This window comes from Peromyscus californicus, unplaced genomic scaffold (assembly GCF_007827085.1).
Source record: "Peromyscus californicus insignis strain IS unplaced genomic scaffold, ASM782708v3 Scaffold_1__1_contigs__length_55948999, whole genome shotgun sequence".
NCBI classification, from domain to species: Eukaryota; Metazoa; Chordata; class Mammalia; order Rodentia; family Cricetidae; genus Peromyscus; species Peromyscus californicus.
In genome coordinates, this window is record NW_026294492.1 from 18455091 (window position 1) to 18471058 (window position 15968).

Genomic DNA, 15968 nt, shown 5'->3' on the forward strand with positions numbered 1-15968 from the left:
TTATGTATAGTTTACACCTGGCTTCAAACTTCCTAAGTGCTCAGCCCCTGCTCACCGTGTAGAGCATTACACATGGCGTCATATGCTGTCTTCCTCCTGTGTGCTGCACTGCTCACCTTCCAGCAGCCATCAAACATGTGTGCCACAGAGGATTCTACCTTGTGTGGTGGTCCCTCTCCTGACGATCGATTCTCTTCTCCTTCGTTCTGATCTAGACTGAGGCAACCAGGCATTGAGGTTTGGGCTTGGTCAGCATGTTGCTCTCACTCCCTATGGAAGTCATATTCTACTATTTATTTGTGGTCAGTCCTGGGCAGAAATCCCCTTCCCTTCCCCTGGGTGGATTAGATGTCTCCTTGTGATTGGTGCAGCATCCCTTGCCCATTACCTTCTCCTGTTCCTCAACCCTAGCAACAATGTTCTTTGTTTCTCACACTGAGTGTTTTCCAAACCACATCGCCTCCCCAGAGACTTAAGCATTTTGATTTTACTCTCTCTTTAAGCAATGGATTTTGCCTGGACACGGAAGTGAAAGGGTTTTCTATTGTTTCTCTAGGTTTTAGGCTTTTTTTTTTTTCTCCTGTTGGAGAACAGGTGAGCTTTTAGACCCATTCCTAAATTCCTCCTGCACACTGTTCTGATAATTGAGGGCCTCTCTGGCTTCCTGTCCTACTGTACCTGTGTGTGTGGGGGGGTGGGTGGGTATGTACACTTGTGTGTGTGTATATATATACACACATACACCCGTGTGCACATGCACATGGAAGTCAGAGATTGACGTGGCTTATCTTTCAGGATTGTTCTCCACTTTCAATTTTTGAGACAGGTTTCACTAAACCCGAAGCTCATTGATCTTGCTAGACTGGCTCTACAATGAGCTTCGGGTATGTGCTAGTCTCCCCAACCCCCAGTGTGAGATTATAGACACGTGCCACCATGAAAATTACCTGCTTGTTTCCTAAGTTCTGGGGACCAGAGCTCAGCCTTGATTTTGTGTGCCGTGGGTACCTTACTGATTGAAGGCAGCCTTTCCCATCATAGTTCTAATCTTTCTCAGGATGCCTGTTTGAGGCATGTGGATTGTCTTCCAGTCAAGTCTTTGTGTCTGGGGATCCTCAGCTAGTTCAAAATGACATGCTGATTTATACTAGATTTTGAAGAATTGAATAAAATTTCAGCTTGGTTCTTATTAAACTGTTGTATATTGGCCACTTCTTTTTCTGTGATTTACCAAACAGTTTGCAGTCTTTTCTTGGAGGAAAAAAAATTACTAGGAATTTTACTAGACTTACTTGGTAAGTAATAAATTTACTTGGTTGCTCTATTCTGCAGCATTCTTTGTTAGAATAAGAGAAGGTGTGTGTGTGTGTGTGTGTGTGTGTGTGTGTGTGTGTGTGTGTGTGTGTCCGTGTGATTCCCCCCATCCCCAATCAGGGATGGCATGTTTTTGTGGCTTTCTGCGTCTATGTAAAACTGGGATAGAGTCTGCATTAGCCACTTTTCTGCTGTTGTGATAGAACACACTGACAAAAGCAACTTGTGGAAGAAGTGGTTTATTTTAACGGATGGTTGCAAAGAGATAGAGGCCGTCATCCTGGGGGAAGCATGGCATGGTGGCAGGAGCAAGAGAATGGCTGGTCATATTTTTGTCCACACACAGGAAGCAGAAAGAACAGACTCGTGGCCAACTCACAATGCAAAATCATTTTAGTCTAACTTCTTCAAAATCCTCCCTAGTCATTGGTCTTCACACTGTTCGAAAGGCCAAAAGTTTGAAGTGTCTTCTGAGACACAAGGCAGTCTCTTAACTGTGACCCCCTATAAATTAAAAACAAAAAACAAAAAAAAAATCACATAGTTCCAACACATGATGACCCAGATACACATTAGTATTTCATAAAGGAATAGAGGACACAGTGAGAGAAAACGGACCAAAGCAAGACTGAAAACCAGCAGGGCAGACACTAAATCCTGTCTTATGTCTAGGTCTTAAGTTTTAAAGGGCTGATTACTCTGCTGTCTGATTTTTTTTTCCCTTTTGGGCTGGATCAACTCCCAGTATGCTGTTCACCTTGGTGGATTTCTCACAGTTCTGGTATCTTCAACATCTTAGTGTCTCCATGTAATCTAGGCTTCACATTAACTGCTTTACCAATGGCCTTTTAAGGCCTACTCACAGGGACTCCAATCCTGCCACACATTGTTTAGTCCCAGTGGCTCTCAGAAACTGTGGGGAAAGAATCCATGATTCCTTCAATCTTGTTTCTTTCTTGTCTCTAAAACCATTACCACATAGATGAGACTACCATGTTCAGCTGCCAGCTTAGGATGTCTCCTGGCCCCCTTGAACCACAGCTACAGCAGCTTCTACACACTGAAACTGATGAAAACCTCATTAGGCAGGTGCTTGCTAGGAGCAAGTAACCCCCTGGGTTCTCTTCACAAGTTAGAGGCTTAACTGGTGGGTCTGGGTCTGGCCCTGAGGGTACCTTTTCTGTTTTTCCAGTGTAGAGCAGTAGGCTCTCTCTAGTGATTAATTTCTTTAACCATTACTGCCTCTTTTCAACACATGACTTAACTACCATCTTTAGCTTCCTCACCAAACTGTACATCTTTCATTTCTTTCCTTCCCGTTTGTTACTGTATTTTCATTGTATAACTGCATAAGAGTAATCAGTGATAACCATACCACAGATTCAATAGTATGCTGTCTTGAAATTTTCTCAGCCAAAGAAATTAGCTTTCTATGTTTTAATTTAGCTGATGCAAATTCTTGGGACATGGGCATAATACAGTCAGATTCTTTGCCAAAGTGTCATATGAAAGCTTCTAGCCCAGTTGCTGATAGAGTCCTTTTTCACCTCAGAAAGCTCATGAGCCGGGCCTCCACAGTCTTCATTACCTTCAGCAGTACTGTCTTCAAGGCTTCTATTAGAATGGCCCACTAAGCTCTGCTTACAACATTCAATGGCTTCTCTAGTCCAGAGTTCCAAAGTCTTTCACATTCCTATGGAAAAACAACACAGGCAAGTTCTTCACAGCAACAAACCCAGCTTCCTGGTACCAGTTTATGTAGTAGTTACTTTGCTGCTGCTGTGATAAAACACACTGACAAAAGCAGCTTAAATGAAGAAAGGGTTTACTTTAGCTCATGGTTCCCAAGGGATGAAGTCCATCATGGTAGAAAAAGCATGGCATGGTGGCAGAAGCAGGGAACTGGCTGATCACATACATTTTATCTACACACAGGAAGCAGAGAGAGAAAACAGGAAGTAGGGCAAAGGTATAAACTCTCAAAGCTCAGCTCTGGTGATGTGCTTCCTCCAGCAAGGCTTCACCTCCTAAAAGTTCCATATCCTTCCCAATCAGTACCACCACCTTAGAGCCTGTTGGGGCCTTTTCTCATTTAAACCAGCAGGGTGCTTGACAAGGCATATGCCGTTCCAAATGTCTGTTCTTGCTGATCTTCTATAATGGTTTTCATTTTCCTTTATTTGCCTCATTTATGGAAATTCAGTCGGGGACTACTTCCTTAGTATTGCTCTCTCCAAGTAGAGCAGAACATCCCTTGGCCTTTATCTCTGGTACAGCATGTTTCCTTTTTCTCTAACCCATTAAAACTAACCCTCAGTGAGTGTTGGCTGATTTTAGATTCCGAGGGCCATCACTTTGAGGATTATCCCTCTATTTTTCAGCATTTATAACAGTTAATAAGTTTCAGATAGGACCAGGGAGTCAACTTGAAAGAAAAGATAAAACAGTATAGAAGAGAACTCATTAATAGAATAAACATTTTAAGATTTTAACATTTATATGTGTTTGGAGTATATGTGCATGTACTTCTGTGTATGTACCCATATGTGAACACACATACAAATGCGTGTGTGCATATGGAGGCCAGAGGTCAATGCTGGGTATTTTTCACATGATTGTTTTTCTGAGACATGGTCTTTTCACCAACCTTGGAGCTAATCAGTTCAGTTAGATGGGCTAGCCTATCAGCTCTGGTCACTCGGGTTGCAGATGCTCGCCACCACACCCGGGCTTTTACATGGGTGCTGGGGATCTGAACTCAGGTCCTCAGTGCTTGTGCAACAAGCTCTTGGCCTACTGACCCATTCTCCTAAACCCAATTTAAAATTATTATACATGTATTTTTAAATTTATACATTAACCATACAATCATATTATTATTGTTAATATTGGTTTTTTTCAAGACAGGGTTTCTCTGTGTAGCTTTGGCGCTTTTCCTGGATCTTGCTCTGTAGCCCAGGCTGGCCTCGAACTCACAGAGATCCACCTGCCTCTGCCTCCTGAGTGCTGGGATTAAAGGTGTATGCCACCACCACCAAGCTTTGGGGTAGAATTTTTAAATGTATCTTTTTAACTGATGTTTGAAAACATAAAAATTGTACTTATTTGTGGGATATCATGTGATTCCCCCCCTTGTGTGTGTGTGTGTGTGTGTGTGTGTGTGTGTGTGTGTGTGTGTGTATGCACATGTACATGTGTGCATATGCATGTGAAGCTTAGAGTACAATCTCAGCTATTGCTACTCAGGTACCATCCACCTTGTTTTTTGAGATAGGATCTGTCATGGGCCTGAAACTTGCCGCATAACATAGGCTGTCCAGCCAGAAAACTTCAGGAATCCACTTGCCTTTACCACCTTAGCATGTGATGGTGTTGATACATGTATATGTTCATTATGTAATGTTTTTATCAAGTTAAACGTTTGTCTCTCCAAACATCATTTCTTTGTGGTAAAAACACTTAATTTCTTTCTCCTAGCTTTTTGAAGTATATACTACAATGCTGTACAATAATACACTGTACAACAGACCGCCAGAATTTCTCATTTCTATCTAGGTTAGTACCTATTGCTCAGCCTCTTCCCATCCCTCCCTGCTCCTAATCTCCACAGCCTCTGGTAATGACCATTTTATTCTTAACATCTACAAGACCAACTTTTCTAGTCCACATGTGAGTGACATTATGCAGTACTCATCCTTTAGTTACAGGCTTATTTCAATTAATGTAATTATCTTCAGTTCCATCCATTTTGTCACAAATGACAGGATTTCAATCTGTTTTATGGCTGAATATATTCCATCGGGTATGTATACCACATTATCTTCATCTATTCATCAGTTGATGGGCACTTCAGTTGTTCTCATTTCTTGGCTATTATGAATAGTGCTGCAATGAACATTGGAGTGCAGATGTCTCTTTGATGTACTGATTTCATTTCCTTTGGATATATATCCAGAAATGGAATTTCTGGATAATATGGTAGTTCTATTTTTAATTTTTGAGGAATCTCCATACCGTTTTCCATAATGGAGGTAGTAATTTGCATTCCCAAGCACAGTGTGCAAGGGTTCCCTTTCTTCCACATCCTCATCAGCACTTGCCATCTTTTGTCTTTTGATAGTGCCCATTCTTAGTGAAGTGAGATGATATTTCATTGTGGTTTTGATTTGCATTTCCCTGTTTATTAGTGATGCTGAACACTTTTTTCATACACTTGGCCGTTTGTGTGGAATAAAAGACAGCAGTTGTGGAATAAATGGGGTGGGTGAAAAGGCAGAGAACACCGTGGGCATGAAAATAGGAGAGAAGGTAGTTGTCTAGATGTTAGTGTTTGAATACAGCTGATTGAACATCAGTCTGGGGAAACACAGAAGGAATTAAGTAGCCCAAGGTTGCAAATTGACCTGATAGAGTGATCATCTCTGGAGCTTGGTTATCTGTTTTGTGATTTAGAGGGATGTGAACGAAGAGTTAGTTCTTAGGGCTGGGATACAGCTCAGTTAGTTGGTAGGGTTAGTTTCCTAGCATGGTTAGTTTAACCTGACTGGTTAAACTAAAACCATTAGGACTCATACTTCTTAAGAAGGCCCTCCCTGTAAAGTCCCTGCTGTTTGGTAATTCTGAGGTGGAGGAGCGACAGTCAGCATCACCAGTGGTCCAGATATGAACACTAGCCATGATACCGGGTTCTTTGCTAGCCCAGAATTTTTTTTGTTTTTATTCTGAACGCCTGTTTCTTCTCATTGTTTGGTTTTCCCTGGGGCAGGGTGTAGAGGATGCTGCTGGGATGACTTCAGCAGCTCTGTGGGCGTAGTCTGCGGCTCTTTGCATCTTTGGGATAGCAGAGCAAACTCAGTTTGCTGCAGAGGACCATAAGGGACTGCAGTCAACTTCTCATCAATTATATGTATTTCTCTGTTTCACCTTTAATCTTTGATTGAATTTCTTTTCCACCTGCAGCAGTGACACAGTGAGAATTGGCATTTCTTATCCAATTAGAGCATCTAAGAACCTTGGTGTGCTTACAGGGAAACAGTGAATCCATCATGATTTCTGTGGCCTAAATGTGCCTTCTTTCTTCTGCTTTAGATCCGTCCATACTAATGGAAATGTAACTGGAACTGATCTGACGCTAAAACCGAGGACCATTAGACAAGATCACATAGGAGGAAACCTTGCTTCCTAATGAAGACCCCAACATTCAGAATTTTGGCCTATTCAAAGGTATTTGAGGCACAGTTTTACTTAACTTGATTTGCTGGTAGTGATTTCATAATGTTGTTCTGTATATAAGTTTTATAAGTTTAAATGTTCTTAGTTGTTAGAGGGTATAACTTTTAAAGAACAGTCCACTGCTCCCTATGTCCTGCCTTACTCCACTCTGCACGAAAATCAGTAGAAAAAAGAAATCTAGATTTTGGAAGATATGTTTCTTCTAATTAACAAAGTGTGTCAATGATAAGAAATAGATTAAAGATTAATACAGTAAATCATACTAATATTGGAGTAGATATTACTGAGAGTCCTATGCACACCTGCATTCCCAGCCCTTAGGAGGCTGGGAGAGGGAATCATCATGAATTTGAAGTCATCCTGGCCACACAGTGAGACCTTGTTTCCACAAAACAAAATTAAAAAGAAAAGTCAATTTACTGGTTATTTGATTATGTCATGATTCTTGACATTAACTGCCAAATCCAGTGTCCTAACAGCATACTCATTCATAGTGAGGCCTTTAGTAATGGTTGTTCCATGGTTCAGTTAGAAACTTTTTCCTTTTCTCTTAAACTAACTGTTAAGGATTTTCTATCCATCAGAAGTGTCACTGTTATTCCTGTGGGAGCTTTGAATCTGGTGGACTAGTTTCCCTTGGAGGAGAAAGGCAAGATATATAATTAGAGAGTCAAGTGACTTCCAAAACACGAGGTGGATCTCCACTTTAGAGAATACATAAGACAACTAAAATAAAAAAGGAAATGTAATCTCAAAGGAAACAAACATGGTAGTAGTTATCTAGTTTTTTAGAATACACATAAATTTAAACAGGAGGGAGTTGTGGTTTTTGTTTAAAAAATAATTTTTTTCTTTATTGTTTTTCATAGATGGAAAGAATGTATGTTGGGGTAGCAAAGTTGATTTCTAGGCCTTTTTTTTAAACAGAAATTAAAAAGTAGTATTTTGTTGGTAAAATACTGGTAAAAATAAAGGTAAAAAACTGAGAATAATGCTTCACCTATTAGTAGGATTAAGTCCGTATTTCCCTGTTTTGCTGGGAAAATATGGAAAGCAGTATATTAAAAAGAGTGCAAATGCATGCTGTGGTAATCCAAAGTCTGCCTCAGTTGTAAAAGAATTCCCTCCCAGAAGAGGATAGTGCAACTAATCATTCTGCTAAGGAAAAGCTAGCTCATGTCAGGTAGAAGTGTGGTGTTGTCTTAGCAACAAGTTTAAAAATGTACTGACATCTAGTAGATAGGTGCATACACTTTCCGAGGGTATTTGTGTGTGTCTTTTTGAATCAAAAGCAAGCATATGATTTGTCTTATTATTAGAACCATCGGACTTAATTTTTTTCAGATAAGGTTTCATCTTTATTTACTATCATTTGAATGGCTAAGCTTTACCAAACAAACAAAAAACAACACCACAAATGGTTTTTAGATTTGTGGAAAGATGTAAATTACTCTAGAACTTTATTATAAATGATATTGAAGACATAGGTTACTCAGTTTTTTGTTTACTCTGGGGCCAGCAAGACTAAATACAACATCTGAAACCAATTATGTAGAATCATAAAATCATAATTTAGATTCCCTTTCTAAATAATAGTTAAATTCCACATTGGGACCTTAGCAGTAGAAAAGATTTGGGTGTAGGAAATTATGATGGGTTGAATTTGCTTGCTAATTGGTTGGGGATGCTATGATTTAAAAAGTTCTCTGTAGGTTGCGTAAATTCTTGTTCAAAAGTCTGAATTAACAGTTTCACATACCTCTCTAGTACTGCAAGGTCCTGAGTGTAGTGTCCCTATTCATATTTATTTTCCCCTTGGAAAATAAAGAGAATTGAAGGTTTCATAATACCTTTGGACTGTATGTACCCTTTAACAAGTTTTTGGAGAAGTTTAGATTGTGAGATTATGGGGTTGTGTTGCAGGGTGGGTTCCAGTAACGTGAGATCAGTAAAACATGATAGAATGAGTTAAGGTCCTTGAAAATTCTCCAGCGTATATGTTCTTTATTCCAGTTTACACAACTACAATTTTACCCTTTAAAATGATTTTGTCTGGACTGAGTAAAGAGTTGGAAACGAGTTTTAGTAAAGTAGGTAAGGGACGGTCTAGGCCTGTGCTGGGCTGCTGGGCTCTGCAGCGAAGGGCACCCTGGGAAACTGAATTCATATTTCTTTAGTTTCTTTATAATAATTAGTGTTTAGACTTGTGATAAAAAATAAAATATGTGTATAGAACAATATAAATGGGTTTGGAGTGATATTAATGAATATTATTATTAAAACCAGAATGCCCTACTACTAAAGTATCTAGAAATTTCCTTTTCATAGCACAAAACATCTCAGAACACACTACGACTAAGAAGCTTGTAAAACCAGTTTCAAAGTTAATGATAAATATTATCCTTGGAGAGAAAGTAGAATGAGCTTTCGGCAAAAAATGTCTTATCAAAGGCATCACATCTGGAAAAGCCATTACTGCCTTACGAATGCTAGCGGGTATTTTTTCCCCCGTAGAAGGAAAGCTCTGATATTCAGAGAACACACCAACACTCCACTTAAGTGTTGCTGGTTAGCACTGCAGGTACAAACAGGAGCTTTCTTATTGAATCTTGTTTGGGACAGTTGATTGGCTGATTTGTTTTAAAGCCACTTGTCGCCTGGAGAAGTTGCCTTTGTACCTTCAGGTCAGAGCACAAACAACTACAAAAAGCTACAAGAAAGGGTGTCTTGGATTTTTGAGTAAGAGATTGCACCAAGTTATCAATTCATATCCTGCTTTTTTCCAGGGAAAGGAATTAGTGTTCAGTAATGTATTTCCTATCTTGATTTAATATTGAAAAGAGTAAAAATTTTAAGCACTGTTTGGCCACTAAACCCATATCTTTTCAGAAGTTGTAAAGAAATAAGTGGCCAGCAGCTGTAGAATTACGTTTTGCCACAGTATTGTCTGCTCTCCACACAGGTGAAAATGTTTAATGTGTTTGTGAACTTGTGTTTTGGTAAAATTGATAAATATTTATTTACAAGTGATGATTTTATTTTTCTTATTTCAGAGGGCTTGATTTAGTATTTCAAATAGTTTCAATTTATAGCTTTATTAATATCACAAGTCTTGATGTTAAAGAAGAGATAGACAGACTTTGTAAAAATCTGATTTATACTACAGAATAACTCAACCTCCAAGAGTTTAACTATTTCCCTGTATTTGGTTCCTTTACTAAGTTATCAAAACAAATGAGGGAGTTAAAAATTTTCTAGAGTCAAGTAACAGTAGGAAAGTCCACTTATCTGAACCTTTTGCGTATAGCTAAGGCATTTCTAGAAGGGGAGTTCTAGCCGGTTATATAGCTGGTTATATAGCTGGCAAAGGGAGGATCCCTGAGGCTTGCTCACCAGTCAGCCTACAAAAGTCGCTGAGTGTCTAATTCAGTGAGACTCTGTCTTGTATTCCCGAGTTTACTGTCCAGCCGGCCTAGCTGAAGCTCAGAAATCCAAACTTGAAGTTCAGTGGGAAGCCCATCTCAAGGCTGCAGATCCGAGATTGTCAGAGGGAGACTCAGTGCCTTGCTTTGGCCTCCACGTTTGTGTACATGAGCATGTCCACCTACATACTCATGTGCGTGCACATAAAAGAGAGAGCCTGTCTCAAAAAATATGGTGCAGAGATTAAGATCCTCGCCTTTAACTTTTGACCTCTGTGCATACACACATGCATATATCCACACAGATATAAGTAACAACTCTAAAAAGTCAGAACTCAAATAGCTTAATGATTGTACCACAAGACCTTAGAAAAAGAACAAGGCAAAATCCAAATTAGTAAACAAACAAAAATAAAAACCATGCTGAAACTAATGAATGTAGACTAACAGAACAATATGAGAATTAATAACAAAGTATTTGAAAAAATAATGATTAACAAATCTGTAGTCAAATTAACCAGAGAGAAGACCCAAATTAATAAAATTAGAGATGAAATGGGGCTGTTAGAACATATTCTACTGAAATGCAGAGGTCAATTAGAGACCTCTTTGAAAACCTGTATTCCAAAAAACTGGAAAATCTAGACACATATGACTTACTAAAATTAACTCAAGAGGACATGTACATACAACTTGTAATCAGATCCATAGCAAGCAGCAAAATTGAAGCAATAATAAAGAAATCTCTCAACAAAGAAAAGCACAGGACCAGGTGTATTCACTGTGGCATTCTATCAAGCCTCTAAAGCACTAACAGCAGTTGTCTTCACATGCCTACGGGAGAGACAATAGCAAACCTACTGTGTGAAGCCAGAGTCATCTGGACCCGGAAGCGGAAGTGGGACAGAGAAACCAGCAGCAAAAAGAGAGCCTTGTGGAGCTGTTTTACTAATGAGTGTGAGCGCAAAAGCTCTCAATAAAATACTTACAAACTGAATTCAAGAACACATCAAGAAGATCAACACCATAACCAAGTTGTCTTTACTTAAGAGATGCAAGAATAAATGGTTCAACATATACAAATCAGCAAGTATAACAAGAAGAAGAACAACAAAACCAAATAAAACATACATAAATTTAAGGACAGAAGTCACAAGATGTTCTCAGTAGACGGAGGAAAGGCATTTAACAAAATTTAACATCCCTCATGATAAAAGTCCTGATGAAACTAGGAATAGAAGGACTATATCTCAACTTAATAAAGGTTCTATATGGCAAACCTTATACTAAATGTGGAGAACACAGGAAGCATTTCGAGACATGGGTGCCCAACTCTCTATGTCCTTATTTACTACAAGGTACTCACAGTCTTTGCTAGAGCACTAAGTCAAGCCAAAGAAATAAAACAGATACAAATAGAAAAGGAAAAAGTCAGATTATCCCCATTTGTAAATAGTATAATGCTATACATAAAAGACTGTAACAACACTACCACAGAACTCTTAGATCTGATAAACACTGTCGGTTAAGTATCAGGATACATTGACAAAGGGAAATCAGTAGCTTTTCTGTATACCAATAACGGGCAGACCAAGAAAGAAGACAGAACAGTGCTGATCACAGAAAACTGGGGATGAGGGAACAGGAGGAAAGGGAGAAATTTAAGAAGATACCAGTAGATCCAAAGACTTCCCAAGTTCTTGGATTAGCAGAAATAATATTGTGGAAATTGCTATATTATTTAAAATGATATAAGATTTAGTACAATCAAAATCCCAATGACATTCTTCCCAGTAGAAAAAAACGATCCTAAGATTCATATGGCAGCACAAAAGAGCATCAATAGCTAAAGCAGTCCTTTGCTGAAAGAGCAGTTCTGGGTGTATCACAATACCTAATCTCAAATTATACTACAGAGCCATCATAGCAAAAACAGCATGGTAATGGCACAAAACCAGACATGTAGACTGATGTACTAAAACAAACACCCCAGGAATAGACCCACACAGCTACAACCACAAGGGTTCCCAGACCATCCATTGGAGAAAGATAGCTTCTTCAGCACACTGTGCTGGAAGATCTGGTAGATCTGCAGGTGAAAGAATGAAGCCATATTCCCATCTTTGGCCCTGTATACTAATCAACTCAACATGGATCTAGGCTTTCGTTTAAAACTTGAGACTGAACTTGCTAAGGGAAAATAGTTGTAGACACAGGCGCAGGCAATGACTTTCTGATTAGGACACTCAGAGAGTTCACAACATAGTAGCAAGAATGGACAAATGAGATTGCATCAGAACACCACCAAAACATGCTGCTGCCCTGCAGAGGAAAGAGCCATCGTGAAGACTCGGCCACAGAACGGGGGGGGGGGGGGGGGGGGGGGGGGGGGGGGGGGGGACGACGACGTTCCAGCTGTACATCTGATAAGAGATTAGTATCTAGAAAGCCTAAAGAACTCAAAAATTAAAGGAAATAATCTAACTAATAAATGATTGACTTAACTGAACAGAAAGTTCCCAAAAGAAGTACAAATGGCCAAATAAATATATAAAGGGATGTTCACCTTAGTGAACCACCAAGAGAATGCAAACCAAAATGATATAGAGATTTGATCTTATCCCAATAAGAATGACTGTCCTCAAGAAAACAAACAACTGTTGATGAGGATGTGGAAGCAGGGGTTGTGGAGGGAAACTGCTGGTGGGAATGTAAATTATTAGTGTAGCCACCATGGAAATCAATAGGGAAGTTCCTCAGAAATTTAAATTAGAAGTACATCTAGCTGTGCCACTCCTGGATGTATACAAAAGGGAATCCAGGTAAGCAGCCAGCAAAGAGACTTGCATGTCTGTGTTTGCTATGGCTCTGTTCACAGTAGCCTCATGATGGAGTCAGCCTAGATGCTCATCAACAGGTGAATGACATGTCATTAGCAGGAAAGTAGATGACTGTGGAGCTCATCATAGGAAGTGAAATAAGCCAGGGTCAAAATGACAAATGTCATATGTGTTTCCTCATATGCAGAATCTAGGTTAAAGTGTGTGCATGTATGGCAGAGAAGCAGAAGGGAGACCATTTAAGAAGAGGGAAAGGACTATGGGAGCATGAGGAGGAAGTGAGCTAAGAGCATGCTGTTCAGGGATGAAAATGTCATAATGCACCCCACATTTTTGTACACTGAATATACTCAGAAGAAAAACAGTAAAACTGTATTTTAGCATGAAGAACTACTTTCTATGATCAAAGGCAAACAGAGAAGAGTAGGAATCTTTTTTCTTGCAGTTACTCAGATTAAAACATTTAATTTTCAGCTTTGATATAATATGCTTTTTTAAAAAATAAAAAGTTCAACAGAATACTGGAAGTAGATATAAGTAAAAAACCTTGCTTAATGACTCATTTCATGTTCCATCACTATAGACAATCTACTGACACAGGTGATTTTTAATTAGACATTTTGACTTTGGTAAAAATAAAGAATAAAAAGAAACAGGTTAAAAAAGATTGGTTTGCACCTCAAATGGATTCTAAATCTGTGGTCCTAAATATTTTGCAATGAGACTATGAAAAACAAAGCAAAAAACCAATTAGAGCTTTGGCAAAACAATCCAGATGCAGTCAGTGGGCTCTGGTTGGTCAGAGATGAGACTCTTGTGATTGCTAGTGAGCGTAACAGCAGTAGGAATGAATCACATCGGATAGGTTTACAAGTGAGTCCTAAGACGCTGGCAAACTGCCGTGCCTAGTTGTGTTGGAAGCCTACTTAGGAACCAGCTGTAGTTCAGGGTAGCCAAATAGTTAGCGGCTGAGAGGAAGTTTCTTCTCTCAGGAGCATTCCAGTTAATAACAGAAGAAAGGGTGACAGGGCAGAACCTCCCCGTTTTGAACAAATTCCTGATCTAAGCATAGATCACCAGTGGCTACTAGCATCCCAGGAAGCGTTAGTGGGCGTTTACAGCGCAACCTACCTGTGAAGTAATCCTGCCCCCAAATTAGATTTCAACCCAAATCTGATCAAGTCTCTATTTCTAACTGCTAGTTTGTGGGAATAGTATAACATATGAAATGATACACTAGATATTGTCAGCAAAACACAAGCAGTGGGGAACTCCTTGGGACATAGGCCTTTTCCCCCAACAAATAAAGTGTGAGTAAAAGGAGGACTAGAAGAGAAAACTTGAGGTTGCTTGCAATGTTTGAACTTTCAGATGATTCAGATTTTGTTCATAAGCATCTATGACACAGTTATGGAAATTTGAATACTGACTGGATATTTGATATTCAAGAATTATCCTTAGCCCTAAATATGATAATATTGTACAGTTATGTTTTCACAGTCCTGATATTTGGGGGACACCTTGTAATATTCATGGGTACAAGGTATGCCTTGAATCTGATTCATTATTCCCCAGAGTACAGGGGAATCTGTCGTGGAGAGAAATAAAGTTTGCTGTAGGATGGTTTAAGTTAGGTGCTGGTGACTGGGACAGTGTACTGATGGAAGCAGGGAGGGTATGAGAAAGAGGTCCAAACATTGCTCTTTGTTCAGTTCTGTTCATTTAGCAATACGCTGAATTCTTAATTCAAATAATTTCTTGAGTATTCAGTAAAAAAGATATTTCTCACAAAGGACAGATTGACTGTGTAGTATTTATTATTTAAGGCTCTATTCTAAGCACTTTATGCAGATTAACTCACTAGACTCTCTCGAGAACTCTGATGAAGAGATGCGAACTGCCAGAAGTTAATTAGCTGCTGTATATGGAGCTGGGTTTACTTCCAGAGCTTCCAGCCTTGCAGTCTGGTGCTTCTCTAGTTTACAACTTTCTTTGGAACTTTTAATTCTAATCACTTATTTTTAATTATTACATTCAATTATTTTTATATTTGGTGTTTCAGTATGCTAGTTGATAAGTCCAATTTTAAAAGACCAGTTCTCATTTGTAATTTTGATTTTGGAACTTATCTTAATATTTAGAGAATATAGAAATCTGTTGACCTTATTCTTTTGTTAATATAAGGAATTTATTAAGAGACTAAAGATTAGTTTAGTATGTAGCAGAAAATCAAAGAGTCAAGTGTGCTATAACAACATCTATAGTTAAAAAATATGTATTTCTATTGATCTGTAAGCAGCTTATTTGTGGTATTTTTTTTTCAATTACTTGTTGGTTTTATTGGTCCTGCTTGGTGAATTTCTTTGTGACTCTATATAACACTACACCTCCTCCCCATAACTCCCACACCTATTACATAATTGCATCCTGCTTGACTTTTTTATAAGCTACTTGAGATAAAATAAGGCAATCTACTTACTACACTGTTTAGCCCATACAGTATGCATTTAGTAAATATATCTTTCCATTTGAGAAATAGCTACTTCATATCACTGTTTAAAAATTGTTCTTTATCCTTTAATATTTAAAATTGTAAAAGAAAAATATGTCTTGGTGAGTTAGGAAGTCCTAGGCCTGGGGAAACTATGAAGATGTGTAATCATGATTTTAATGCATAATTTCTGTGTTCTTTATAAAGAACTTAAAAAAATCATCTGAGTTTGAGAAAGGTTAACTAATAATACTAATAAAATGGCATGTCTGTTAGGTGGTTGGGTGGGATCACTTCAGGAGAACATCTAACTTTTCCAAGCCCAGTTACAAAAGGCAACATGAGATGCTGATGTGACAGCTACGCTCTATGACTAGAGACTGAGAAGGAAGAGTTTTGATTTCACCCCCAAGAGAAAGAGATGGGTCGCAGTTATAGACAGCCCTTTCCTGAAGTTTCTGGAAAGTGACTCTCTGATGACCTGGCATAGCTAAGTAAAAGTTGGGTTGGTTTTCTGGGAACTATCACCCTCCTCCCTGCAACTCAGCTGCACCTGTTTTTTTAAATATAGTTATAAATCAAAGAGACCTGTAAATGTATCTTTAATGGTATTTTTGAGAAATGACATTAAGCACCTGAAAACTGCAAATTGTAAAGGAGAGTTTTTTT

At 38.7% G+C, this 15968-nt stretch overlaps 1 protein-coding gene across 8 annotated transcripts in view; it reads left to right on the forward strand.

Moving 5' to 3' along the window:
- The window catches only part of Ncoa1 (nuclear receptor coactivator 1), a 336679-nt gene that overhangs the window by 184228 nt on the left and 136483 nt on the right, over positions 1-15968 (forward strand). For all 8 annotated transcript variants that reach the window (XM_052745992.1, XM_052745990.1, XM_052745993.1 and 5 more), the window contains one exon: positions 6403-6537. The gene's annotated coding sequence lies outside the window, so the exon portion shown is untranslated. The remainder of the gene's footprint in view (positions 1-6402; positions 6538-15968) is intronic.